This window comes from Chiloscyllium punctatum, chromosome 9 (genome assembly GCF_047496795.1).
Source record: "Chiloscyllium punctatum isolate Juve2018m chromosome 9, sChiPun1.3, whole genome shotgun sequence".
Taxonomy (NCBI): Eukaryota; Metazoa; Chordata; class Chondrichthyes; order Orectolobiformes; family Hemiscylliidae; genus Chiloscyllium; species Chiloscyllium punctatum.
This window is the reverse complement of record NC_092747.1, coordinates 89,194,561-89,221,622: the sequence shown is the minus strand read 5'-3', so window position 1 is coordinate 89,221,622 and position 27,062 is coordinate 89,194,561. Positions and strand designations below refer to the sequence as shown.

The 27,062-nt window shown below is 39.0% G+C and overlaps 1 long non-coding RNA gene across 1 annotated transcript; it reads right to left on the bottom strand.

Moving 5' to 3' along the window:
* Positions 1–16,024: 16,024 nt before the first annotated feature.
* LOC140481017 (uncharacterized) lies at positions 16,025–23,478 on the bottom strand. Its single transcript, XR_011961453.1, has 3 exons — positions 23,068–23,478; positions 18,944–19,108; positions 16,025–16,304 (listed from the first exon to the last, which is right to left on the bottom strand). It is a non-coding gene; the product is annotated as an uncharacterized lncRNA (long non-coding RNA).
* Positions 23,479–27,062: the final 3,584 nt, after the last annotated feature.

Genomic DNA, 27,062 nt, shown 5'->3' with positions numbered 1-27,062 from the left:
AAAGATGTGCAGGTTAGATGAATTGGCCATGCTAAATTGTCGATAATGTTCAGGGATGTGTCAATTAGATGCATTAGTCAGGGGAAATGTTGAGTTATAACGGGAGGAGAATGGGGCTGCATGGAGTACTCTTTGGAGGGTTCATGTGGATTTTTTGGGCCTAATGGTCTGTTTCTATACTGTAAAGATTCTATTCTATTAACTGCTCTAAAGGCACCTCTCAGCATTTAAGAGCTGGAAGGGAATTTGAAGAAGAAGCATCAAGAATTCCTAGCATTTTATACAAATCATAGTTGCTAACATTAAACAATTTAATAGTTTGAATTTTCATCAAAGAGATTCAAAAAGCAAAAGCATGCAGTGAAAGGCTGAAATATTGAAAATAATTAGATATCAGCACTTCAATACAGGTCTCTATGTAAAACTTACAATATTCGGTCATCCACAGTATAAGACTTACCAAAGCAAAATGATACGATCCTCGAATAAAACATTAGAAGAAGGATAGAGTCATGACACAGTTGTGTATTCATGTTTCGGTTCAGGCTTCATTAAAAACATGAGTGATGAGATGTGCAAGCAAAAATACTCCAAATAGACAAGAAGTTGCAACCTAAATGTGAATATTCACAAGGATATTGCAGAAGATAAATCACAAGCATAGAATTAGTACAAACTACATATGCACTGAAGAAGTGCAGATTCTGAACCAGTTGCCATATTTGTAAATTAATTTGCATACTTAGTTGGCATTGAGAAGTTATCCCCAGAACAGATTGCAATGCCAATGAAACTATTTTCTATCAGCATCATAGAGGCTGAATGGCTGCCAGACAGGGTGACTGTTCTGACTGTTCTGACTTGTTGCAATGCTGTGTGCTCATACAGACACAAGCATATGTTCATTAACAGAAGTATGGATCTAAAAGCATTCAAAGGGGTAAAAACATTCTCAGTTGTATATTGTGACAACCAGAGAGACTGGATAACTATGAAGTGATTCCTTGAGCAGTTGGAGATATATTTTGTCCCAGAACCTAAGACCATTGCACAAAGGCTGGGCTACCTCTTACTCACAAAGTTGTGTTGATTCTTCACAATTGTTCTGCCCATCCTAAAGCCATAATGTATGTTGAAGACAATATGGTGGGAATGTATTCACTCCTAACTCTACCTCCTAAATGTAGCCTTGCAGTCAAGCTACCATATGATGACTTAGGTTTAAGTACAGATCTGAATTTGTGCACCAATGCTGGGAGATGATTGTGTTTCAGAAATAAGTTAGCCTTAAATATAAGATTTGTACACAGCTAACTCATGGGAAAAGTAAATATGCTCACTCTGAAGAATGGGTGGCACAAACTCTGGCCAGCCTTAAAGTTTAAGGATAGTCTTGATGTAGCTCAGGAGACTGATTCCACTGGATTTAAACTGGCACAAGACAAATAATTCATGCCTGAGTTGCTGGAATATGCCAACAGTATATCCATCCCTGGAGTTCTTGAGACGATGAAGGATATGAGAGAGCAAGATTCAGAAAACTGGATGGATGTTGACAAACTTACAACGGTTATGAAGCAACTGACAGATGAAAAGATTGCACAAATGATTCTCTTGGTTCAAAGCAAAAATGACAATGCCAGTGATGATGGATATGATAATACCAAAGTTGCATGAAGAATTTTCACCTCTAAATGCATTCAATTGGCCATTAGTTTGAAAACTGGATTACAGCAAAGCATTTTCAGAGTAATCTATCATGTCTATGAACATGATGCAGGAGGTTCCCATCAAAGGAAGACCAAAATATGTTACACACACCAAACTGGTTCAAAAGTTAGACTAGGAGTAGTAACCTGTCTTACACACTAAGTGTATAAATTAAATATCCCCATGGTTCAATCTCCCACAAAGGTTACCATCAGAAAATTAAATGTCCCCATGGTTCAATCTCCCAATGGAAGTTGCCATCAGAAAATTAATTATCCCCATGGTTCAATCTCTCAATGAAAGTTACCATCAGAGAATTAAAATTCCTTATGGTTCAATCTACCAATGGAAGTTACCATCAGAAGTTTGCACAAGCAAAATGTTTCTGTACAAATCAATAACTTTGAGATGGAAATAAAGGGGTGGATATAGAGAAAAGAATCATCCAAAAACTTCCATGTTGACCCTGACATGTAATCTCCCATGGTCTAGCAAATTCTCTGATCTGGCAAAGAACCAGATTAAGAAGATACAACCTGTAATCATTTTCAAAGGTTAAACAATTATATGTTAATTTTTTCATTTACTCATCATGATAGGTAGGTATCATCAAAAATAATTTGGTTTTTTTTGTCCCTTACTGTCCTGGAACAAAATGTTTTGCTAAACCATTTCAGAGGACAGTTGAAAATTAGCCATATATTGTGGCCAGGCCAGGTAAGAATGACAGACTTCTTTCTGAAAGGACATCAGGAAACCAGATGGTTTCTCACAACAATCAAAGGAGGTTGTCAAGATCACCAATATTGAGGCTTGATTTATATTCTAGATTCATCTATTCAATTTGAATTTCACCAGCTGCTCTGGTGGGAGTGCATTCACATTCCTAAAACATTATTCAGAGATTCTGTGCTACATGTCCAGTAACATTTCCACAACACCACCCTCTTCCATCTGTATATATTCTTTTATATATTATGTGAAACAGTCTCATTAACACCTACATATTGAATTTCTGTCAGTGTGATTGAACAACTTCAATAAAACAGCAATTACAGGAAGGTGATACATACTTATTAACCAGCACACTAACATAGCATACAAAAATTATTCATATCCTGAATATATGCCCTTAGGATCCTGAAAATTCTACCTACCTGGTGTCACTGATCTGAATAAAGAGACAGAGATAGTTCTGTCTTTATTAAAATGTGTCGTAGAAATTACCAGGATCTGCAGCCAGCAATTTAATTACTCGCAGATGAAGAACACAGACCATTTTTCTATGATTACCAGAAAAGTCCAAGCATCTGGTTAGCCCTGACACTTCTGCTGAATCTGTGACAAAGGATCACCAATTTGCCCATTTGTTTTAAAATTACATTTATAGCAGTCCAGGCTCTATTAAAGCAATTTAGAATGCAACAACTATAAGTTATAGTTCACAAAACAATAAAAGACAGAATGCAATCTCATTTTCCAGTTTAAGATTGTCCTTGATAGATATCATTGTCTGAAGTATAGTTGTAGTTGCTGATAATTAATAAATACCTTTTATGTAATGTGACATTTAAGCACACAAAGGACATGATGTGAGATTCTTTACTCTACTTGTATCAGGTCTTTCCAAACTTTGAAAGAAATGCATGTTGAACAATGAAAACAAAGTATTAATATGGGAATCAAGAATGTAGTTGAAATCTGGCTGAAGAAATCCTTTGTCTGTTCGGCCCTCTCTCTGTGAGGTCCCATTCAGGCAAAGACACTTAAAGGAGAATGTCCACTCAACTGCTCAAACGTCTCTGCTAGGTGTCATCCCTCAGCGTCACCATCTGATGCTAGTGGTTCCATTACACTTGGAGACTAAGAGAGGCAAGGCAACTGATTCCTACAAACTATTGAGTCATTGAATAAAGCAAGAAAATTATTAAGCTGGCGAAAGTATTTGCAATCTTTGAATATGCTTGGGGGAAAAATTTCTTTTTCTCAACAATCTTTAACTTCAAAAGTTAATAGGAGTTCTTTTTTAAACAGACAATGAACAATTTAATTTACAGGATGCATTTGATGCCCTTTGAGTTGGTGTATCTGAAAATTAAAGTGAAATGCAATCACTACAATGGGAAATTTGGACATGATGCGGCTTAATTAGGTAAATGTAGTTAATTAGAAAAAAAATAGGATGAGTGTTAGCTAAACTGATGAAGGATGCTGTTCTTCTTGTACCTTAAGTTGTTCATTCTATAATACAGGATTGATTGTGAAACTTGCAAGGGCAAATGGAAAATAATGTGTCCTTTGGCCCAGATCTTCCATTACTTAAACTATTCACTTATCATTTTACACTGGAGTCTTTGCAACTTCTGTCCCAATCTCCCAATTCTGGATTGCAACTGGGATTTAGGGACAATTGTAATTCCAATGAAGCCACATCTTATTTTTTTGTGATGAACTGAAGACAAGCCTGTAATGATCTGTCTTCAGTTTGTTCACTTCAGCTCAGTGATGCAGCATCACCTTCTAACAATGTATCAATTCTTCCTCACCCCCTTAACAATGTTCAACTCCCTACTTTAGACTCTGACAATGCTCAAATGTCTTCACCCCTCTTCCTCAAACCTTGTTACTATTCATTCTGTTCATCCTGCTCTCCTCTGCAATATTGTTTGTCCACCCACTTCCACCCTTGTTTTGGCCACATATCTCTCACCCCCTCCTGTTCTACCCTTGCTCACCACACTCCATATCCCGTCACGCCATACCCATTGCCCAAACAATGCTCACGCACAACTACAACAATGATAACTCTTTCTGACTGAGTCAATCAGATGACAGGAAAATCAGAAAGTGAGTCAAGAGGGTGGGGTTAAACATTGCCTAATGGGTAGGTGACCCATTCTGTGCTGGGTCCAAACATTGTTAGCAAAGTGTGAGTATTGTCGTTGGTGTTAGGAATGAACATTACCAAGGTGGAAGATCAACACTGTCAGGAAGTAGGGGCCTGAACATTGCAATGAGAGGGTGACAATTGCTGTGAAGGAGTCATGAGCAGTGGGGAGTGAACTTTCTCGGAAGTGTGTGGACTGTCAGGCCAGGCTTGACATGTGTCAACTGTTGCCCCTTGACCCACCAGCTGACTTACTTCGAGCTCTGCTCCAGAGTTGGCTTTACACCTGCCAGGAAAAAGTGTTAAATAACTGTGTGAAAATGAAGGTGAGTGCAGTGCAAATAATGCAGGTTTCTATGGATCTATCCATTTCGTCCCAATGCTTTAGGGCATGCGGACAAAATATGACAAGCAAAATAAAGTTTAAATATTCTGCAAATGTACCCCACATGAGCAAATGGAGCCTTGCTCACAATGCCAAGACAACCCAGAATTTAAGTTGAGTCATTTGTTGTGTTCCCATTTCCAAAGATTCAGACCAAAGTTTTCATTAAGCACTCCCAAATGTTATTTTAGCAACAATTTTTGAATTAAATTTTGTGTTTTGTTACACATTGCTATTTGAGGATTTGTTTACTGTGTTCTTTCAAAAATGGCAGGGAAAATTGCAGCAGTCCCACAATAATATCTTGGCTATCATGTACAAGGGGCATGATCTGGATTTTACAGTGCCTCCTGGAGAGTGACTTAGATGAGATATAGTGGGAGAGCATGTAAAGCATGATGATTAGCATGTAGCACCTCCCTCCCCACCCCATTACCAGTCAGTATGTCATAATATGAAGAGTGGGTAAGGTATCTGCAAGCCCACTCATCTTAGGCCTCCTGGGACTTTGTATCGCCCAATTGAGGTGGTCTGCTTTATTGCCATTGTGCATGTGGAAAAAGGAATCTGATTTTTATTTTACCAGTTATGCTGAAATCTTGGGAAGGAAGAAGTGTGATGGCTCCTTTTGGTGATAATACATGTACAATGAGGGTGGGGAACATTTCCCCTCTCCCCAATCTGGGAAGGTTCCCCCTTTTATGTCTCCCCTGCTGCCAATTCAAAAATCTCTTCTGTACCTGTATTGGAAATCCATTCTGACATCATCATGGATCTTCTTGCAGTCCCAGCAGTGCCAAGTACTCAGGCACCATGCAGAAGTTGCTGGCGATAACAGGACAAGTCTCCCACTGAGGGTTTGAAGTCCTATACTGCACTTGTTCAGACCACTTGCATCACATCGTTGTGAGGCAGTCTCTCTTTAATTTGGTTAGCACATGACTGACATTTTTAACAGAGGCAAGCAATGTACCCTCTCTCTGTTAAACTCACTGTTCCCATCATTCATCTTAGCCTTAGTTGAGCGAACATTTTTGTGGTCCAGCTGGCAGCTTTGTAGCAGTTGTAAGAGAATTAATGCTTGGAACATTCAAGAGTATTCTCCAGAAGGAAATTGGCAGATTAATGGAGAAATGGTTTAAATAATTTAACATGTTGATTTTTCCTGCCACTTTTGCAATCTACTATCACAACTTTGACAGAAGTTGATGAACACTCTATATATATAGATGTATTTCTGTTCAATACCCAGTGTTGTTATATTGGCTAATTGAGAGAATTGCTAGGAAATGAAGCTGCTTAGCTCAGGCCATGTGCATGTTAATGACTATTCAATGCACTATGCTGTGTAAAACCTTACCTGCATAATGCTGAAAATGTGTTGCTGGAAAAGCGCAGTAGGTCAGGCAGTATCCAAGGAACAGGAGAATCGACGTTTCGGGCATAAGCCCTTCTTCAGGAATGAGGAAAGTGTGTCCAGCAGGCTAAGATAAAAGGTAGGGAGGAGGGACTTGGGGAGGAGCGTTGGAAATGCGATAGATGGAAGGAGGTCAAGGTGAGGGTGATAGGCCGGAGTGGAGTGGGGACGGAGAGGTCAGGAAGAAGATTGCAGGTTAGGAAGGCAGTGCTGAGTTCGGGGGATTTGACTGAGACAAGGTGGGGGGAGGGAAATGAGGAAACTGGAGAAATCTGAGTTCATCCCTTGTGGTTGGAGGGTTCCTAGGCGGAAGATGAGGCGCTCTTCCTCCAACCGTCGTGTTGCTATGGTCTGGCAATGGAGGAGTCCAAGGACCTGCATGCCCTTGGTGGAGTGGGAGGGGGAGTTGAAGTGTTGAGCTACGGGGTGGTTGGGGTGGTTGGTCCTGGTGTTCCAGAGGTGTTCTCTGAAATGTTCCACAAGTAGGCGGCCTGTCTCCCCAATATAGAGGAGGCCACATCGGGTGCAGCGGATGCAATAGATGATGTGTGTGGAGGTGCAGGTGAATTTGTGGCGGCTATGGAAGTATCCCTTGGGGCCTTGGAGGAAAGTAAGGGGGGAGGTGCGGGCGCAAGTTTTGCATTTCTTGCGGTTGCAGGGGAAGGTGCCGGGAGTGGATGTTGGGTTGGTGGGGGGTGTGGACCTGACAAGGGAGTCACGGAGGGAGTGGTCTTTTTGGAATGCTTTTGTCTTTTGTTCATATTTCAACCAAGGCTATAATGAAGTCAGGAGATGAGTGCCCCTTGTGGAAACCAAACTGGGTGTCGCTGAGCAGGTTATTGTTGAGCAAGTGGGGCATGATAGCACTATTGACAATACTTTCTATCACTTTATTGTTGATCAAAATTAGATTGATGGGGTGGTAATTTGTCCTGTTTTTCATGTACATGACTTACCTGGGCAAAGTTTCACATTGTCGAGTAGGTGCTAATGTTGTAACTACAGTGGAATACATTAGCTAGGGAAGTGGTGAGTTCTGAAGCAAAGGTCTTCACTACTCTTGCCAGACAAAGCCTATTGCCTTTCCAGTATCCAATGTCTCCAAACATATCTTGATATCACACATGGTACTTCTGGCTGAAGATTACTGTAAATATTGCATAAAACTTCATCTCATAGTTAATAATAATATTGACTTGATTCAAAGTGGAGATAAACCAGATCATATCAAAGGAAAAAAAATCTCTGAAAATTGTTATATTTAACCTCATTGTTCTCTTCTATTTCTATGCGTGTGCTGATCAAAGAGTGCTCACCAGTGACTAAGGATAACAATAGTCCCAATGAACTTCCAGTGTAATGATGCTTGTTGCAAGCATCTGCTTAAAACTCATTATCACCTGGCTGTAAACAAATCTGTGCTTTAGATAAATGTATTCCAAAGAATTGATAGAATAACAAAACAAAACTAAGCAGTCCAAGAAATTGAAAAGATGATAAGCCTGGAGCATTTTGCTTTCAAATTCAGAATATTGCTGCACTAACTGTTTCTCTTGTGTTAATGATGCTTTAATAACATGCTGGAATGAAGTTACATGGCATGGGTTTCAATGTAGTGAGTTACTTGCTCAATGTATGAGTCACTGTGAGCAAATTGCTCCACATACATTAACAAAATACAATTTTCACTGAAGTATGAATCTTCGTAAAATGTGAGGGAAAGGAGCTTTGTCATTTCAAACAAAAAAAAATGATTAAAGGAAAATTGCCTAAGCTCTAAAAAGAGGATCCTGACCTTTGAAGATTTCATTCAAATACAGGCCTGGAGAAAAAGGTCTTAAACCTTTAACAATTCTTTAGGTAACTGCAGGCGAATGGATTAAATAGTCTCCAGCACATGGAAATAGATAATATGACAGTTTTACACAACATTCAATTAGTATATGCTGAGGTGGGGGCATGATAAATTCATGCTTAGAGGAAAGATTTGACACATGCAATTTATTTCACAATTATACTGCTGACCAAGTCAAGATTTGGATACTGTGCTTCTGATGAGTTCAAAGAATGGATTGTGCAACTTAGACACAAAACTCGCTGAATGCATTGGCCCAGAAAATATTCTTCAGCTTCTCGGATTCGTATCATGTAAAAAATAAACTGCATCAGATATTTAATTATCTTCTTGGCGGCAGTCCCAAATCAAATGATATTTATCCTTCAAAAGATCTGCTGCATTTTTTTGTCAAATCTATGTTGGTGGAATATAACCATTTATCAGAGCAAAGAAAAAGCCTTTTAAGCATCTTGGTTAAAAATCTGAGAAAGTCGATGGCTTTTCATCCTTTAAAATGGTCACTTGAAGGGCTCTGAACAAAAGATAAATTGCTATAATGTTCTGACCCACTGCACCTGAAATGAAAATGTCACCAAGCCTTACAAGACCATAGGGCTGTTCTCGCAGAAAGAAATGATTGGTGGTTGTTTAACATGAGGATCCACACACATCAGGTGAGGAGAAAGGTAGAGAAGGAGAGTCATTCATGATAACCTCAGCCAGTGCAGAAATTGCAAGGTGCACTTGAAAATCCAATGCACTGAATAAAATGGGAGGAAAGTATAACAACAGGGTTACCATGATGATTAAATTATGTCACAATTAATCTTCTTTTGCTTCCAATAAATAGCAATGAGCCATAGCTTGTTGTCAAAACAATGTTGAGATTAATCACATGTGCCATCATTTATTTGAGAATAGTACAGCAAATTCAAGAATAGGACAGATGGATGGGTCAATTTAATATACACTAAGAGTATGGCTCGGTTTAAACTTGGCTTCCACATTTTATCCATGCTCACAGAAAATTCAATATTTCTGTAATAATTTTGGAGCTTATGGATCACCTGATCACATTCACATACATCATCAACTAATAACTAGCACTGTGCTCACTATGATCAAATTCTCACTATTATTGTTATATTATAGGCAAATAAGGCCATTTGGGAGATGAATACTGCTTTTAAAAAAACAACACAAAATATAATCCCAGAGAATTAAATGAATTAGTTTTATACAGACAGAGATAGATCTGTCTGAACACATTTCTTGGAAATTAGTCAAAATGCAGGTGACCTTTTAAGGTCCAGACTGCCCCGACCATTGAAAGGAAAGAGGTTAGGAATGACATTGGCCATTAGATTTGTGTACCCGCACAAGTGCGATTTCAAACAATGACATTTCAGGGGCTCATCATTGCTAGACTGTTGATGGGAGGGTATTTGCTCTCCATGACTTGTCAATTGCATCTGCAAACAATAAGATCCACTAATACTGTTTCTGTGTGACTGAAATTGTCTGGAATTAGCTAATATTTCATTAATCCACAGGGGCTTCCCAGTAGACCAGACTGGGACTAACAGCAATAGTGGAAGAGATCTCATCCAGACAAAACAAAAGCTCTCTCAAGCAATAATGCAAAAATGCAAATTTGGTTTATCGGCATAGTTCTTTTTTTTCACTACAAAGATGTATTCTGGGTTGAATCAAAACTTCTCGTCTAGAACCTTTAACAAACTCCTCATACTGTGAAAACCTTTTTTTTAACAACTCTAATCTATCTTCTCCGATTTTCAAAATAACTGTTTTTAATATGTAACTTCAGCTAAGAAACTTGCAGTACTCCAAAACTGAAACAAAAAAATCTTTATTTTCCCATGCTATGGTGGTTCCCCTAATCAACTAAAATGCAGATCTGCTAAACTAGAGACTAACACACAACTGTTTAACTTGTTCATTCGTAAAATTCTCCCAATTGTAAACAATAAAGATCTTTCACACTTTGCTTTAAAAGAACCAATATGGTTCCAGAAATACTTAAACAATAATCATCAACACCTTCAGACACACAGAAATTGCATTTGCCAATAGTTCAAATTCAAAAGCCCATACTCAAAGAATAAATTAAGCTAAAATATATACAATTCACACATCTTACATGAGAGCATATGTGCACATTTACATTCTCTCTCTCTTCAGGAAAAGAGGGAACAAAATATAATTCTCTGTAGAAATTTACTTTTTGAAATAAAAGTCACTTTGTTGATTAGGTTATTCATAAAACCAAAAGAATAAAGAATAGACTGATTTGTGATGAAGGACTTTTGCCTGAAACGCCAATTCTCCAGCTCCTCGGATGCTGCCTGACCTACTGTGCTTTTCCAGCACCACACTCTCAACTCCAATCTCCAGCATATGCAGTGCTCACTTTTGTCCATAGACTGATTCACAGTCTGTTCCTGTAATGTCCAGTTTGTGTTTTCAAGTTGCTAGTTATGCACATTTGCCTTTGAATTCCTCCAGCAAAATCCTACTCAGGAAATTCAATCTCAAGTTGTTTATTCACTTAATAATTCATAAGAAATAACATGCTCACCCGAAACTGATGGAATGTAGATTTTATGTTCAGGAATGGGAGAGATCAGCTTGGCAGCTTGTTCAAAGCAAGCTTTCCTTCAATTCAGTTTGATCTTAACAGGGCTCTATCTAATTCAGCTGGCTCTCAGTAGGCTTTTATCCACCTCAGCATATAAAACCATCACCTTCACCAAGTAGTCACTGTTAATAAGAGAATCAGTAGGAGCTACTCAAAGTAAGTAGGTATAGTTCATACAGTCACAGAGCTATACATTACGGAAACAGACACTTCAGTCCAACTCATCCATGCTGACCCAATATCCTAAACTAATCCAGTCCCATTTGCCAGAATTTGGCCCATATCCTCTAAATCCTTCCTATTCATATACCCACCCAGATGCCTTTCAGATGTTGTAATCGTACCAGACTCCACCACTTCCTCTGATAGCAGATTCCATATATGCACTACCCTCTGTGTGTAAATGTTGCCCCTTAGGTCCCTTTTAAATATTTCACTTCTCACCTTAAACCTATGCCATTTAGATTTTGACTCTCTTACCCTTGGAAAAAGACGTTGGGTCTTCACCCTATATATGCCCCTCATGATCTTAAAAACGTCTATCAGGTCACCCTCAGCCTCCAATGCTCCAGGAAAAATAGCCCTAGCCTGTTCAGCCTCTCCTGGTAGCTCAAACCCTCCAACATTCTTGTAAATCTTTTCCAAACTCTTTCAAGTTTCTTAACATCTTTCCTATAGCAAGGAGACCAGAATTGAATGCAGTATTCCAAAAGTGGCCTAACCAATGTCCGATACAGCCATAATATGACCTCCCAACTCCTATACTCATTGCACTGACCAATAAAGGCACACATATCAAATGCCTTCTTCACTGTGCTGTCTACATGGGTCTCTACTTTCAAGGAACTATGAACCTACACTCCAAGGTCTCAGTAACTCTCCCCAGGACCTTACCAGAATCCTACCCTGATTTGTCTTTCCAAAATGCAACACCTCACATATATCTGCATTAAATTCCATCTGCTATTCCTTGGCCTATTGGCCCATTTGATCAACATCCCATTGTACTCTGAGGTAACCCTCTTCGCTGTCCACTACGCCATCAATTTTGGTGTCATTTGCAAACCCACTAACCTTAACTCCTAGGTTCACATCAAAAGCATTTATATAAATGATGAAAAGCAGTGGACCCAGCATCAATCCTTGTGACACATCGCTGGTCACAGGCTGCCAGTCTGAAAAGCAATCCTCCACTTCCACCCTCTGTCCCCAAACTTTAAGCCCATATCCAGGTGGTTAGTTCTCCCTGTATTCCATGTGAGCTAACCTTGCTAACCAGTCTACCATGCAGAATCTTGTCAAATGCCATACTGAAGTCTATATAGATTACATCCACCTTTATCAATCCGCTTTGCTTTTTCTTCAAACAACTCAATAAAGTTAGTGAGAAGTTATGTTTTTGTTTCTTTATTCATTCATGGGACGAGGGGTCAGTGGCTCGGCAGCATTTATTGCCCATCCCTAATTGTCCAGAGGGTAGTTTAATAATGAAACACAATGCTATGGGTCTGGAGTCTCATGTAGGCCAGAACAGGTAAGAGTGTCCATTTCCTTCCCTAAATGACATTAATGAACCAGGTGGGGTTTGCCAATAATCAACAACAGTTTCTTGGTCATCATTAGATTCTTAATCCCAGATTTTATTTTCAATTGAAATCAAATTCCCTCATCTGCCATGGTAGGAGTCAAGGCTGGGTCCCCAGAACATTATCTGGGTCTCTGGATTAACATTCTCGTGATAATACAATTAAGACATCCCCTCCCTGTTTCCCATGCACAAAGCCGTGTTGGGAGGCACTTTGGGAACATTGTGTGCAATTGTGGTCTCCCTTCTATGTGAAGGATGTTATGAAACTTGGAAGGATTCAGAAAAGATTTACAAGGATGTTGCCAGAGTTGGAGGATTTGAGCTACAGGGAAAGGTTGAATAAACTGGGACTATTTTTCCTGCTGTGTTGGAAGCTGAGGGGTGACCTTATAGAGATTTATAAAATTAGGTGTGGCCTGGATAGGTTAAATAAACAAGGTCTTTTCCCTGGTATGGGGGGATCCAGAATTACCAAGGGTGAGAGGGGAAAGATTTAAAAGGGACCTAAGGGGCAACGTTTTCATGCAAACGGGAGTGCATATATGGAATGAGCTGCCAAATGAAATGGTGGAGGCTGGTACAATTATAACATTTAAAAAGCATTTCGATGGATACTTGAATAGGAAGGGTTTAGAGGGATATGGGCCAAATGCTGGCAAATGGGACTAGATTCATTTAGGATATCTGGTCGGCATGGACCGACGAGTCCGTTTCTGTGCTGGACATCTCTATGACTCTATGACTATCCCTAATCAGTCCTTTCCTTTTCAAGTACATATAAATCCTGTCCCTCAGGATCACATCCAACAGCTTGCCCATGACTAATGTCTGGCTCACCAATGTATAGTACCCTGGCTTTCCCCTCCTTTCTTAAACTGTGGCACTATATTAGCCAACGTCCAGTCTTCCGGCACTTCACTTGTGACTCTCAATGATACAAATACCTCAGCAAGGGGTCCAACAATCACTGCCCTATCTTCCCACAGAGTTCTAGGGTACACCTGATCAGGTCCTGGGGATTTATCCACCTTTATGCATTTTAAGATGCCCAGCACCTCATCTTCTGTAATATGGACATTTTCAAGATATCACCATTAATTTTCCCACGTTCTCTCACTTCAATATTCTTCTCCATTGATGGAAAATACCCACTTATTATCTTTTCCCAGCTCCTGTGGTTGGAGATACTGGCGGCCTAGCTGATCTTTAAGGGGCCATATTCTCTCCCTAATTACTCTTTTTTTCCTTAATGTATTTGTAGAACCCCTTTGGATTTTCCTTAACCCTATTTGCTAAAGCTATCTCATCTCTCTTTTTTGTTTTCCTGATTTTCCTCTTAAGTATATTCCTACTTCCTTTATACTCTTCCAGGGATTCACTTGATTCCTGCTGTCTATACCTGACATATGCTTCCTTCTTTTTCTTAACCAAACAATCAGTTTCTCTAGTCATCCCACAATCCTTACACCTACCAGCCTTGCCCTTCAACTGTCTCTGTACTGACATGATCTTATTTTTGAAAGTTTCCTATTTTCCAGCCATTTCTTTACTTATAAACATCTACCCCCAATCAACTTTTGAAAGATCTTGCCTCATACTGTCAAAATTGGCCTTTCTCCAATTTAGAACTTTAACTTTTGGATCTGGTCTATCCTTTTCCATCACTATTCTGAAACTAGTAGAATTATGGTTGCTCACCCCAAAGTGCTCCCCAGTTGATGCCTCAGTCACCTGCCCTGTCTTATTCCCCAAGAGTAGGTCAAGTTTTGCTCCTTCTCTAGTTAGTACATTCACATACTGAATCAGAAAATTTTCTTGCACACACTTACCAAATTCCTCTCCATCCAAGTCTCTAACATTATGGCAGTCCTAGTCTATGTTTTACAAGTTAAAATACCCTACCTTTACCACCCAGATAACTGAGATCTCCTTACAAATTTGCTACTCAATTTCCTGCTTACTATTCGGGGCTCTATAGTACAACTCAACAAGGTGATCATCCTTTTCTTATTGCTCCTTTCCATCCAAATAACTTCTGTGAACATACTCTGAGGAATATCCTCCCAAACTTCAGGTATAATGTTATCATTGACTAAAATCACCAACCCCCTCCTCTCTTGGCCCCAGTTTTCTCATAGAGCATATATACTCTGAAATATTAAGCTGCCTGTCCTTATCAACAGTTAGGTAAGTTCTAGGAAACCTGATTTAATAAAGTTCTAGGAAACCAGATTTAATAAAGAGAATCTCTAATCTTCATAGTGAACTTCCAATGACCTCTTTTATGAAATCACTCCAGGCATGTCCACAAATGTTGAAATAAATTCCTTTACATACAACCCTTCAAAATTTAAGTCCACCAAGCAATAGTAAATCTCAAATGTCTAATCACAAAAGCTAGGAAGTTACAACATTCATTTGTTTTCAAAGAGTCAAGAGAATCCCTCAGACCCCCATAATGTTGACAAGCACCAATTCAAAGACTGTGTAAAGATCTGCTTCTGCTTTACCCTTCAAGTAATCTAAATTCATAATATATCTTTGGACGTCATCTTTTATTGTATTCTATGTACAAAGAGGATGATTTCAAAAATATTAAACAGTCATCTTTCCTATGGATTTAAACTTATATGAAAGCTTGTTCGTGTCTGTTATTTTAACTCATAGCATTCAAGTGTTTTAAACTCTCTCGAAAACATGCACCGCAATGTGGTGAGCCAAGAGAGGGGAAAAGGGGAAAATTATCCCTCTCTTTTTTTCTCTGTGTATCACTACAGCAATGTCCAGTTAAGTTCATTGCAGTAATGATCCTTACTTCTTACAATGTTCAAATTGTTTTATGATAGAATACTGTGCTGGCAGCTAAATTCATTAGAAATTTAATAAATTTGTTCTTAGTGACTTTTTTTTCCTGTTTGAGTTAGCACTGTTTTCAGAACTGTTTTCTTTTTCAGAAATTATTGATGTATCCGTAATGCTTCAAACCTTTGAGTTTTAAAGCTGGTTTAACAGGTTCATAGAATGACAACTGTAAGATGGTTTTAACTATTGTCCTAGCACTTGCACTATTCACCTTATCATGGATGGCCACCACTTTAGATAAATGTCATTTACCAATTTGACATTCCACTGGATTTAATTAAAAATGCTCAGTTTTATTACACTTTAAATAATAACCCCACTATTTTGGGCAAAATTTGCTGTATCACTTTTCTTTTTGCTTTGCCATTTCAGTCCTTTCCCTGTCAGTTGAATTAAAGGTCATGCCCATATACTTATATGCCACGAATCAGCTCTATTAAAGTCAAACTTGAATAATACTTTGCTCTCACAGTTCCTCCAGTTGCATGATTGACGTCAGGAGCAGAGAAATTTAAGGTGGAAAAGATGCAGAAGCGCTTGCATTTATAATTCCTATCATTCAGAGATACATTTTGAAATGTTTAATTTAAGATATGACATGTAACCGAAAAAAAATTGGCGTTGAACAGTTTTATTAAAATTCCATTTCATTTTTATACTAAACTCAGAAGCACTGTCACATTAATTTGAGCATAATATAATTAGTACAATTTTCCCAGCTGTTACTACTGTCAGAGGAAAAGATACAGTTAGTCACATGGCTGCCTCCTGCCTTTCCAATATTTGTCATAACATTAATTACCTTAAGTGGACAGTGACACCTTGTAAAACCAGAGCGTATCCTGCAAATGAGTACCGGGATAGCCAGAAGTAAGGTGATTGCAGCCAAATAAAAAGACTGGGCAAATTGTGGCTGTTGCAGATCTGCAGGAGGATGCTGGACATCAGCTGCTTTCATTCTAAGAAAGACCAAATTGAATATTGTCTTAATTATGATGGAGTCAGAACCATGAATAGAATTTTGCACTCCCAGGTGTAGGGAGACCAATAGCGAGGAAGACATGAAAATATAGACAATGAAAATATTCATGACATTGACAGTGAAATTGTCTTTCTGATTCTAATTTCAAGCTTTAAGTAGTGACTTCAGAATCACACCATTGAGATGCAGTCACTTTATTTTGAAGAAGTTTGCATTTTATTGAAGCCCAAACTTACTTTATTTCTATGCTAAGTCTAATACTTTTCTTCCATGAGAAACTAGGAGGTGTTAATTTTGATTATGCAAATCACAGTGGATTCCTTAAGACTTGCCCCAGCAAACATCAGCCTGCTTTTTCACCACAACATCCCTGAAGGCTGAATGGCAATAATCATTCTGGATACTTTGACACAAGTTGGCAGCCATTAGTCTGATCACATCTTTGTATCTACTCTGAGATCAACATACACACCATTTCAGCTCTTCACCACTTTAGTTTGGAGCTCAGGGGGTCCTAGGAACACATGTACCTGTGCAGGATGTATCCTTTGCTCTTAATTTACTTCCCCAATGGTCACTCATTTTGCACTTGCTAGGAGACTGCTGACCTCTATGTACTTTACGTCGCTTTCTTAGCAAACATTTACTGACGTTGGAACTGACTTACAACGTCCAAGCCTCTGTGTGGTTCACATTACCTTTTTGACATTATAGGGTCTGTGGTGATCAGTCAAAGGCTAGCAACCTAATGGCATGCATTGTTTTGCAGCACATAGGAAGAAGCAAATAGCTTGTGCTTGTGGGAAGCACTGAGCATCAAGGACTGGACATCTTGGTGTGCAGCACTGAGATGCATCAATGTTTCACTAGTAGCAAATGCCAGCAGTTTATGTGGCAAATACTTTAAGCAAATGGCCATGTGTGAAAATCAAACAGGAACAGTCCTTAGTGAGGTCAAGGGTGATGACAGTAAGTCAAGGGATTCATACAATTCTATTGAAGGAGGTTTGCCACTGTTAGTCAGGCACTTTCTCCTACCAGAGTTCGGGGATCCATGTCATTTCAGTCCAAGGATTGTGCCTGCAGATCAAGAACAATCTGTCTGAGGATGAGTAATTGATTAGATGTTGAGATATCAGTACAGAAAATGGACCTTTTTTTTCAATTAGACAAATAAAGGATTGAGCTTGAGGAAGTGGATGGAAGAACAATTAATAGTCACACATGAAAAGAGGAAGTGGTGAGCTGTCCTCAGTAAGTTAGTAGGATAAACAGAGGACAGGGAAAATTAGTAGTTTGGGAGGATAAGGCAGATGATAGCTGATGGGTGAAAATAATACTGATAGTTGTAGTTCATGAACATGATGAGATGAGTGTGCAGTGACAGAGACAGAGTAATGATGACTCTGAATGGGAGAGGTGTTGGTGGCACTTACCCTCGGCAGAAATCAAATGATCATTGACCTTCTGCCTGATTCTCATGGGACTCTGTAGTGACCCAAGGTGAAATCAGGCTTGCTATACGTAATAATGCAGTCTCATTCCTCCAGCTAGAAAAAGAGCAGCTATCCACTCTACTACATCATTCATCAACAACTCCAGGTCTTTCCACAAAGTGGGAAAAAGGCTTTCATTTTCTCTGGGCTATGTCTTAAATTTGGAGACTCAAGGACCCAAAATATGCAGGGTTCTGACTTAAAGTACTTGAACTAATACATGACCTGGCTTTAAATATGTCACCAGTGGTATCAAAGCCAAAATTTCTCAACAGAGCGATTCCTCAACAAAGATGTCCAAAAGGTAGGTCATATGAGCTGGACTATTTATGAGTTGAATCAGTATGGTTTTCTCACATGGTGCAGTGAAAATCTGACACTTTTTTCCCCTCAATAGATTGTGGATGCTCAGTAAATTGAAATATTCAAGACTTGATCGATAAGATTCTGTTAGGTAAAATATCAAGAGATACATATCTTAACATTTTGAACCAGTGTTCCACATGTCTGAATAGATCAGTGCATGAGAGTATAACCTCCCAGGGTCCAAAAATTATCATTGCAAATAAAATGCCTAATGAGTTCCTAATTGAAAGATGTAACCAAGCAAGTGAAAGAGAGAAGAATGCATTGAATCAAGTCCAAACAGGAGGCAGACTTGTTGATATTGTTCAGTTGCAATTAGAGTATGCTCATACTAGGTAATATTATATAAGCACCTGAGGTCCCCCTTCAATATGTTCTTTTTTTTGTCAACAGGTGTAGAATAAAGTAGCCCCAAGCACATTTTTGTTGCATTCTGAGTTGAACTTCCTCATTCAATTCCTATGCTTTCTTTACTGTTATCTAAGACAATAACAGAAATAAAGGGGTTGAAATTAGTTTTAAAACAGTATCACACAATCTTTGATAGAAGACCAGCAGCACATTTTACTAACTGTTCAATTTCCTTTCCACTGACAGCAAGCAAGTGTAAAACCAATATCTTTTCCCTATAATTCATTGCATTCTTCCATCCAAGATCAATTTCACAGTCAATATCCCTGTAAAAATTTCAAATACAGTCAGACATATTATATACACTACATTGTGTCATGTGTGAGTGAACACGATTTTTCACCTGGTGTTTCCCCTTCATGCTGATGAATCCTCTTGTTCAGTGCTTCTTTCCTTTACAGTGTAGAATTCTGCTTTCTTTCCGGTCCATTTCCATTTGCTCATCACACTCAAGTTCCCATGTTCAAGTTTCACTCATACTCGCTTCCTTACTCTTGTTCTGGTGAAACTGCCAGGAAGATGGATTTACTTTAGGGTAAGTGCAAAAATGACTATGAAGTGAATGCTGTTCACACACCTGCTTATTGGTCTGGTTTCAGCCTCCAGCCTTGAATTACTTTTTCTGTCATGCTTTCAGAGAGAAATGAAGAGTCACATGTAGGGTGGTGTGTACATCATGGTGTGTAGACCATGGTGCGAGTTTGCTTACTAAGGGCATTTTACCAAATATGACAATAATTATACTATCTCCAATAACGTAAGAAACTCAGAATAGACATTGTGTTATTGAAGGATCCAAAACACAATTATTGGAATGTTGTCCAAATGTTCTTCAGGCAGCTGGGCTGATATTTAGCAATAAGGCTGCAGTAGAGGACCATGCATCCAGCACAGTACCATAGTATTGAGATTAGCTTTTTGTTGAATTGTAGATTTTTAAAAAATATTTAATTGAATGTTGTCAGCTGTGATGATGGGATTTGAACAATTTGAACTTGTGCCTCCAGAATTGGAGTGGCTACTTGATTACTGTTTCAATAACACAACCAGTTGACTATGGTTCTCTTGAAAGAGTGATGGAATAGGTAAGAAGCAGAGCTGTTAGGTAGGGAGTTCAGGATTTTGACCTAGCAACAATGAAGGATGTTGGGGATGGTGTGAATTGGAGGAGAATTTGCAGGTGGTTATGATCCCATGCACCTGCTCATTTAATTTGTCTGTACAGTACAGCTGTGGATTGAGCATATTGACTAAGGAACCTTGCAATATACCACATTGCTTCATATAGGTGGTACACACTTTTGCCGCAATGAATCAGTGACAGAGGGAGTGAATGGTTGGTTGCTGAGTTGCCATCCAGGTGACTGCTCTGTCCTTGATTTTATTAGGCTTACTGAGCATTGTTAGAGCTACATTCATCCAGGCTATTCACAATCCTGACTTTGATGCTGAGGATCTCTTTGAGGAGTAAGAGGCAAATTACTTACTGTAGAGTTCCAAGCCTCTGACCTCCTCTTGTATCCATTATATTTCTGTTTCTATATTTTTTTCATTCACTGGCAAGGTCAACATTCATGCCCCAGCCCTAATTGCCTCGAGGTCAGCAAAGATTCAATCACATTGCTGTGGATCTGGCGTCACATGTAGGCCGGACCAGTTAAGGATGTTACTTTTCCTTCCCTAAAGAACATTAGTGAACCAGATAGTTTTCTTTTCCCCCCTGACAATTGGTAATGGTTTCATGGGCATCATTAGACTCTTAATTCTAGATTTTTATTAAAATCAAATTCTGCCATGGCAGGATTTGAACCCAGTTCCCAGAACATTACCAAGGTCTCTGGTATAACAGTTCAGTGATAATATCACAAGGTTATTACCACCCCACTGTTTGCTCCAGTTACCTTTCTGGTCAATGGTGAGCTGCTGAGTATTGATTGAGACTGATTCCATGATGGAACAAAATTGAATATAGTGGCAGATGGCATGATTTTGTCTCATTGTAAATGTCTATTCGATGGCACTTACCTGCACTAATGCACAAAGTTGACTGTTGTCCAAATCTTGCTGCATGCAGGTATGAGTTATGTTCTGAGGAACTCATGCAGGGATGGCCTGTGATTGAGACATTTACTTCCAACCACTAGATCATCTATCTACCTTTGTCCTATGCATGATTGCAGGAAGTGGACACTGTTTTCCTCGCATTTCTATTGACTTTACTTTTGCAATAGTTCCTTAACAGTCAAGTCAAATTCTGCCTTAATGGCAAGTGCAGTCATTCGTCCCCACCTCTGTTTGTCAGCTGTTACAAGCACAGGCTGCACAGACATCTGAAGTAGAGTGATCTTGGCAAAATAAAAATTTACCATAAGATCACCATAATACCAGATATGCAGTAAATCAATACTTCTGACTCAAGTACTGCAGGTCCCTGAATCATTTAAAATTCTGTTAATGGAACAAATTGTCTGCTGAATGATATCCCTGATTGCTCATTGTACCAGTGCTTAGCAGTTGTATCAGGCTACCTCCAGTGAATCCATTAGTCATGGCATGAGAGGTCGTCTTTGTTACCTAATAGTCCACCATTCACATTGATCTGTAGTAGGATGGTTTTCTCAATACAAAATTACCAGGGCAATTCATTATGCAGTTGATGTTCACTGTTAGTGGTCATCCATGAACTGCATGTTGAAAAATGGCTTTTTTCTTCTTAACATCTTCATTTTAAAGTAGAGGCATATATGATCATGTATACAGTCGATGACTTTCCAATGATGGAGAATCCCACAGCCCTGTTGAATCCTTGAGCTCCCTTCCTCTGGTCTTCCTTTAGAGTGGGAAATGATGTATTGTCATTCCTCAAAATACAGCTTCTATGCAGAACTTCATACAGTCTTGTGAAATGCCACTGACACCTAATGTGATAGACTACAAAGTTATATGGCTTCTAAATAAATGCTACTGAGATCTTGACTGCCAAGGGAAATGGAGTCTTAGATATCCCATAGCCTGAACTTTTATCCCAAATATATGTGGCAATCTCCTTGGAAAAACATAACCTACTTATGCATGGTCAAGGGAGTATTGCTTTCTGAAGACTCTGGGTGGGTGGGTCTCTGCCTGAGAAACCTTTTTCCCTGTTTTATCCAGCAGCAGTGGTGCTCTGTTTGGCCTTATGAGCTCCTCTTCCAGACTTACAAAACTCTGACCAATAATCTCATGACCAAGCACTCCATTGCTCCCAGTGGCACTGATGAGATGCGCAATGAGGTAGGGGAGCCCAGTGCTTTTTAGATAGAATCCTGAAACAACTTTCAGGAAAAAATTGATAGATCGTTGTTGAGTTTCAAGAAAGCTTTTGATGTGTTTAAGAAATCTTCTTCAAACATGTTCTAGTCAGTTCATCCCCAGCAGTAAAATAAACAGTGCTGTGTGCACACAGGTTTAAGCGACTCTCGAAATCCTCATAAATAATTTCTTTGCTCTTGTTCAGCTAGTCATTGTTAGGAAAGGTCACTACTTGCAGTACTAGTCAGTAAAATGTCATGCAGCCTTTTTAGCAAATGCTAACAGACAAATTAATTGTCAATCAGTGTCATAACAACCTTTTTCAAGGACCTTCTAGTATGCATTTCAACTCCTTTATCAAAGTAATTTACTAGATAAAGGCCGACTTAGCTGTTCTGAGAGCTCAACTACCCACCTTGGCACTTCATTTACTCTTAAACTATTGCCTCATTTGCTTCTTTACTGGTTTAATAGTTTTGATTGGCTTTAGACTGGTAATTTCGGTTTCTATTTGATACACACAATCAAATACATGCTTATGCACTGATTTATGCAATTTACAGTTCATGTAATTAAAAAGAAAAGGAGTGATTTCAACTTAGCCAGAGCAGCCTTAAACTGACAAGAATGATCAAGTGGTGAGTAAAATAAGGTAGAATGTTGAAATAACATATCAACTGGTCTTATCAGTTTCCAGGAGGTTGATTAGGCTAAAATTACACTATATATTAAAGACAAGGTTTGAAGAATGTGCCCATTCAATTCTTTGGCTCATCCTCCTTTATTTAGTTCAAGAGTTAAAAAAAGGATCCTCTGTGCAGCTTCAAACGTTGCCTTTAAAATCTGTAAGTTTCTTCTAGCTATATCTACATCTGCTGAAGAATGTAAAATTCAACTAATTTATTTGAGAATTTTAGCTCTGAAGAAATATCAATATATCCCCCAAATGTGGAGGGAAGGTTGTGCAAACATGATGAGCCGAGGTTGTCAAGTCTGCACACAGGTCCCGACCTTCTGCAGTTCCTGCCACTTTCCTGAAGCGTGCAAGGAAAATGATTACCTCTGCAAAAAATGGTTGTCATGTAATCTGTTTTCTTTCTCAGTTCAAAGATAACGGAGTTTAATTAGACTCGTTCAGGCCTACAATTTCATAAACCTGTCACAAAGAATGATTACCTGTCTGCGCGTCCGTGCTGATCACTATCTGTAGTGAACCTTGGAATAGCGCGTCCCATGAATTCTGCTGCTCTACCGGCTGTTAATTTACCAATACGAATACAGTGACAGTCATTGCTTAGATAACAATGCCCAAAAAACAGGTCCTTGCGTACAGCTTGTAAATCACATCATCCATATCCTGCCACCGTATAAATTGCAAGTTCGAATAGTCCAGTGAAGTCACGATCAGACAACACTTTGTAACTCTCACCCTCCATAACCAGGGTAGAGTGCCAGAGGGATTTTGTATTGCATTTTGATGACTTGCTTTAACATTTTCCCGAAACATTTCCTGTCACTTAACTTCATTATAGCACAAGTGAGTGAGACATCTGTGCTGCAGTGAGTTTTGTACTGTCTCTTTGTAGTGCACAATGTAACAATTTCAGACTCCGTACAATGTTTCTTTCTGATTGAAATGGTCCTTCCTGATAAATTTCCTCACTCATCTCAAATTATTCTTCCATTTGATTAATCCTGAAGCATATTTTGCATGTTGAGATGTGCTCTACCACTGAATTAGTCAAAGCAGCTTCATTAGCAAAAAAAAAGCGACTGTTGAATACGTCAGTGATTTCATGCTTCATTGGACAGTGCTTCATGCTGAAAGAAAGGTTTTTGTCATTATAGATTGTGTGTGTATTATACGATCTTGTTAAATAATGGATCAGATTTGAACGGTCGTATGGAGACGCTTTGTTCTGTCTTTGTATTGCTGATCTGGTTGCCATGGCTCCTGCAACTGTCTCTCGCAGTGCATGTCTATTACTCTTCCTTCACTGGCTCCTGTACTTGCCTTTTTTCTTAAGTCCTCTTTTGTTCACTGAGTGGAGAATCAAGCCCTTAACATGTGATGAGGAAATCACAAAGTGCATTGGTAAAGCCTAACAGCTCTAAATATATTTGATCACATGTTGTCACCCAACTGCAAACCTAGGTTTTGGCACTATCTTTTTCATTGTGTCACGTGGTCTCATGACCATGTGCCTACTCTGTTCTCAAAGTGATCCATGAACCAATAATTTACATAAGAATTTATATTGGTCACCTTATAGTTTCTTTTTTAAAAAAAAAACAAAGGTAACCTGGAGCACAGCTTTCAAGGTTGTATAGCTATTACTGAATGTTTTGAAGATTTTAGATTAGATTATTTACAGTGTGGAAACAGGCCCTTCGCCCAACAAGCCCACACTGACCCACATAAGAGCAACCCACCCAGACCTATTCCTCAACATTTACCCCATCACCTAACACTACGGGCAATTTAGCATGGCCAATTCACCTAACCTGCACATTTTCTTTGGACTGTGGGAGGAAACCCATGCAGACAATTTCTGTTCTATTCTTTCACAACTTAAAAGTAATGTCAAAGCACAATTGACTCCACACAGACAGTTGCCTGAGAAGGGAATTGAACCCAGGTCTCTGGCGCTGTGAGGCAGCAGAGCTAACCACTATGCCACTGTGCCACCATGCCACCCTTAAGAAGAGAGGTTGTTTCTCATACTTACACCTTACTTGCTATTGGTTGTGGTGGGATTTGAACCATCTCCAGAAAATTAACCATGACTTCAGATTACAAGCCGACTGACGTTCCCACAGTACCACTACTGCTCTCTGATAGGTGATAAAGTTACTCACTAAAATTGCAATTGTTGCAAGCCTAACACTTTCTGAATTGAAGAAGTTGAAGCATGTCAGATTGACCAGTTATAATGGTTACTGCATTCAGTTGGTTGGAAACTGCTCCCACAGGTGGACTAAGCAGAACAAGTCCTTGGGATAAGTGAAGATTTCTTTGTCCTATTTCACTGACCGTTCTGGCTCTTGATAGCCTGGTTCAGTGAAGCAGATCTGGATACCCCCCTCCGGTCATCATGTTGATGGTCAGACAATTTTCCTGAGACCTCAGTACAAAATGATTGTTAAAAATTGAATTTTAATATGGTTCAAAACTTCTTTAAAAAAATGGTCACAGTCATTGTCAAATCATGCTTCTATATTGATATTGATTTAGCCCAATTCTGGAGCACAGACCAATCTTTGCCCTTTATTCAAGGTAATTGACTTTTAACCAACCCAGTCATTAGGTTGGATGGTCTTTTAGTGAGACAGGAAGAGTAATTCTGGAAGCCATTTTATAAGACTGCTTGTATCCATTTTAAAGACAAATTAGCTTTTTTAAATTAAATATATAATTGTATATAACAGCACATTCCTGATACAATGACTTTGAATTTAAATTTCAGGCTTACTTTTGGTGGAAGAGTACTAGAAATGTCAATAGCATGTGGTGCAATCTTAGGCGAGTGCCTCACAGGCAAAACAATCCAGAGAGAATTGTTTAAGTATCCTTCAGAACAGAGGTGTGAGCAACTTGCCTTTTAATTTAGTTGGAGTCATAGAGTCATAGTAAAGGAAGATAAAAGATTTATAGTTGCATAAGTATTCACTTGTATCTTTTACAGCATATCACAATTTCTGTTCTATTCTTTCACAACTTAAAAGTAATGTCAAAGCACAATTAACCCATCCTCCTCACATTTGCCAAATCCTTGCTAAGTGATCTTCAATCTTGTGAAGAATAATGTGGCAAAAGTGAAAGCCAAATGTTGGAGTCTGTGATAGGGATGGATAGTTACTATTGGAACTATGTCTTATACAAAATACCAGTCTGACTTCATCTCAACTGGTATCTTGTGTGTAATTCTGGACATAGCATTTTAAGAAGGAGATGAAGGCATTGGAGAATGTGCCATAGACATTGATGAAAATGATTCCAGTAATAAAGAATTTTGGTTATGAATTTGGATTGGAGAAGTTGGGAATGTTCTCTGGGAGTAAAGAAGGCTGAGTGAGATATTCAAAATCATGAGAGCTCTAAACAGAGTAGAAGAACTAAAACTATTGCAACTCACAAAAGGGTTGAGGATGCGGGGTACAGGTTTAAAACCATTGGTTAAAAAAAATCATGCAAAAAGCTTTTGGCCACAGTGAAAGGCTAACGCCCAGAATGCATTTCCCGAAATAAAGTGCTGAAAAAAGAAATAGATTATTATTTGAAACGGACGAATGTGCAATGTGGGGAGAAGACAAAAGGGTGACACTGAGTGAGCTGCTCATTTCAAGTTTAATGTGAATGGATGAGGTACATTAAGTGAATCACTTAGTTCTGGCTGATGTCAAGCCTCTTGGGCATTGTTGGAGCTGCATTTATTCAGTGAAGTGAATATTTTATAACATTCCTTACATATACATTGCAATCTTGAGTAGGATTTAAGAAACTAGGAGGTGAGTTACCTGATTTAGAATTCCTAGCTTCTGATCTGCTCTTAGGCCTATATATTTATTTAGCTTATCCGGCACAGATTTTTGTCAATGTTAACCTCTAGGGTGTTGATCATGGGGGAATTCATCGATACTGCAGCCATTAATTGTCAAGGCACAATGGGTTGATTCTGTCTTGTTGGAGACAATGATATCCCAGCACTTGCATTGCACACTGTTTCTTGACACTTATCAGCCCCAGTTTGGATACATATGAGCATGGGCAGCTTCACTATCTGAGGAATCAAGAAAGGTGCTATAACTTATGCAATTATTTGCAAACATCTCTTTATGATAGATGGTTGTTGATGAAGTAACTGAGGGTGGCTGGCCCTAGGACGCTGCCCTGAGGAACCCATGCAGAGATGCCCTCTAGCTAAGATGATTAACTTCCAACTACCACAACCATCTTAATTTGTGGCAGGTATGACCTTAACCCCTGATCCCCATTTGATTCCAGTTTCATAAGTACTCCTTGATTTCACATTCTGTCAAATGCTGCATCAATCAAAGGCAGTTCACTTTCAATTTCCCTCTGGAATTCAGCTTTTTTATTCAATATTAAGATTGTTATAAGGTCAAAAGCCAAGTGGCCCTGGTGGAACCCAATCTGATTATGATTGAGC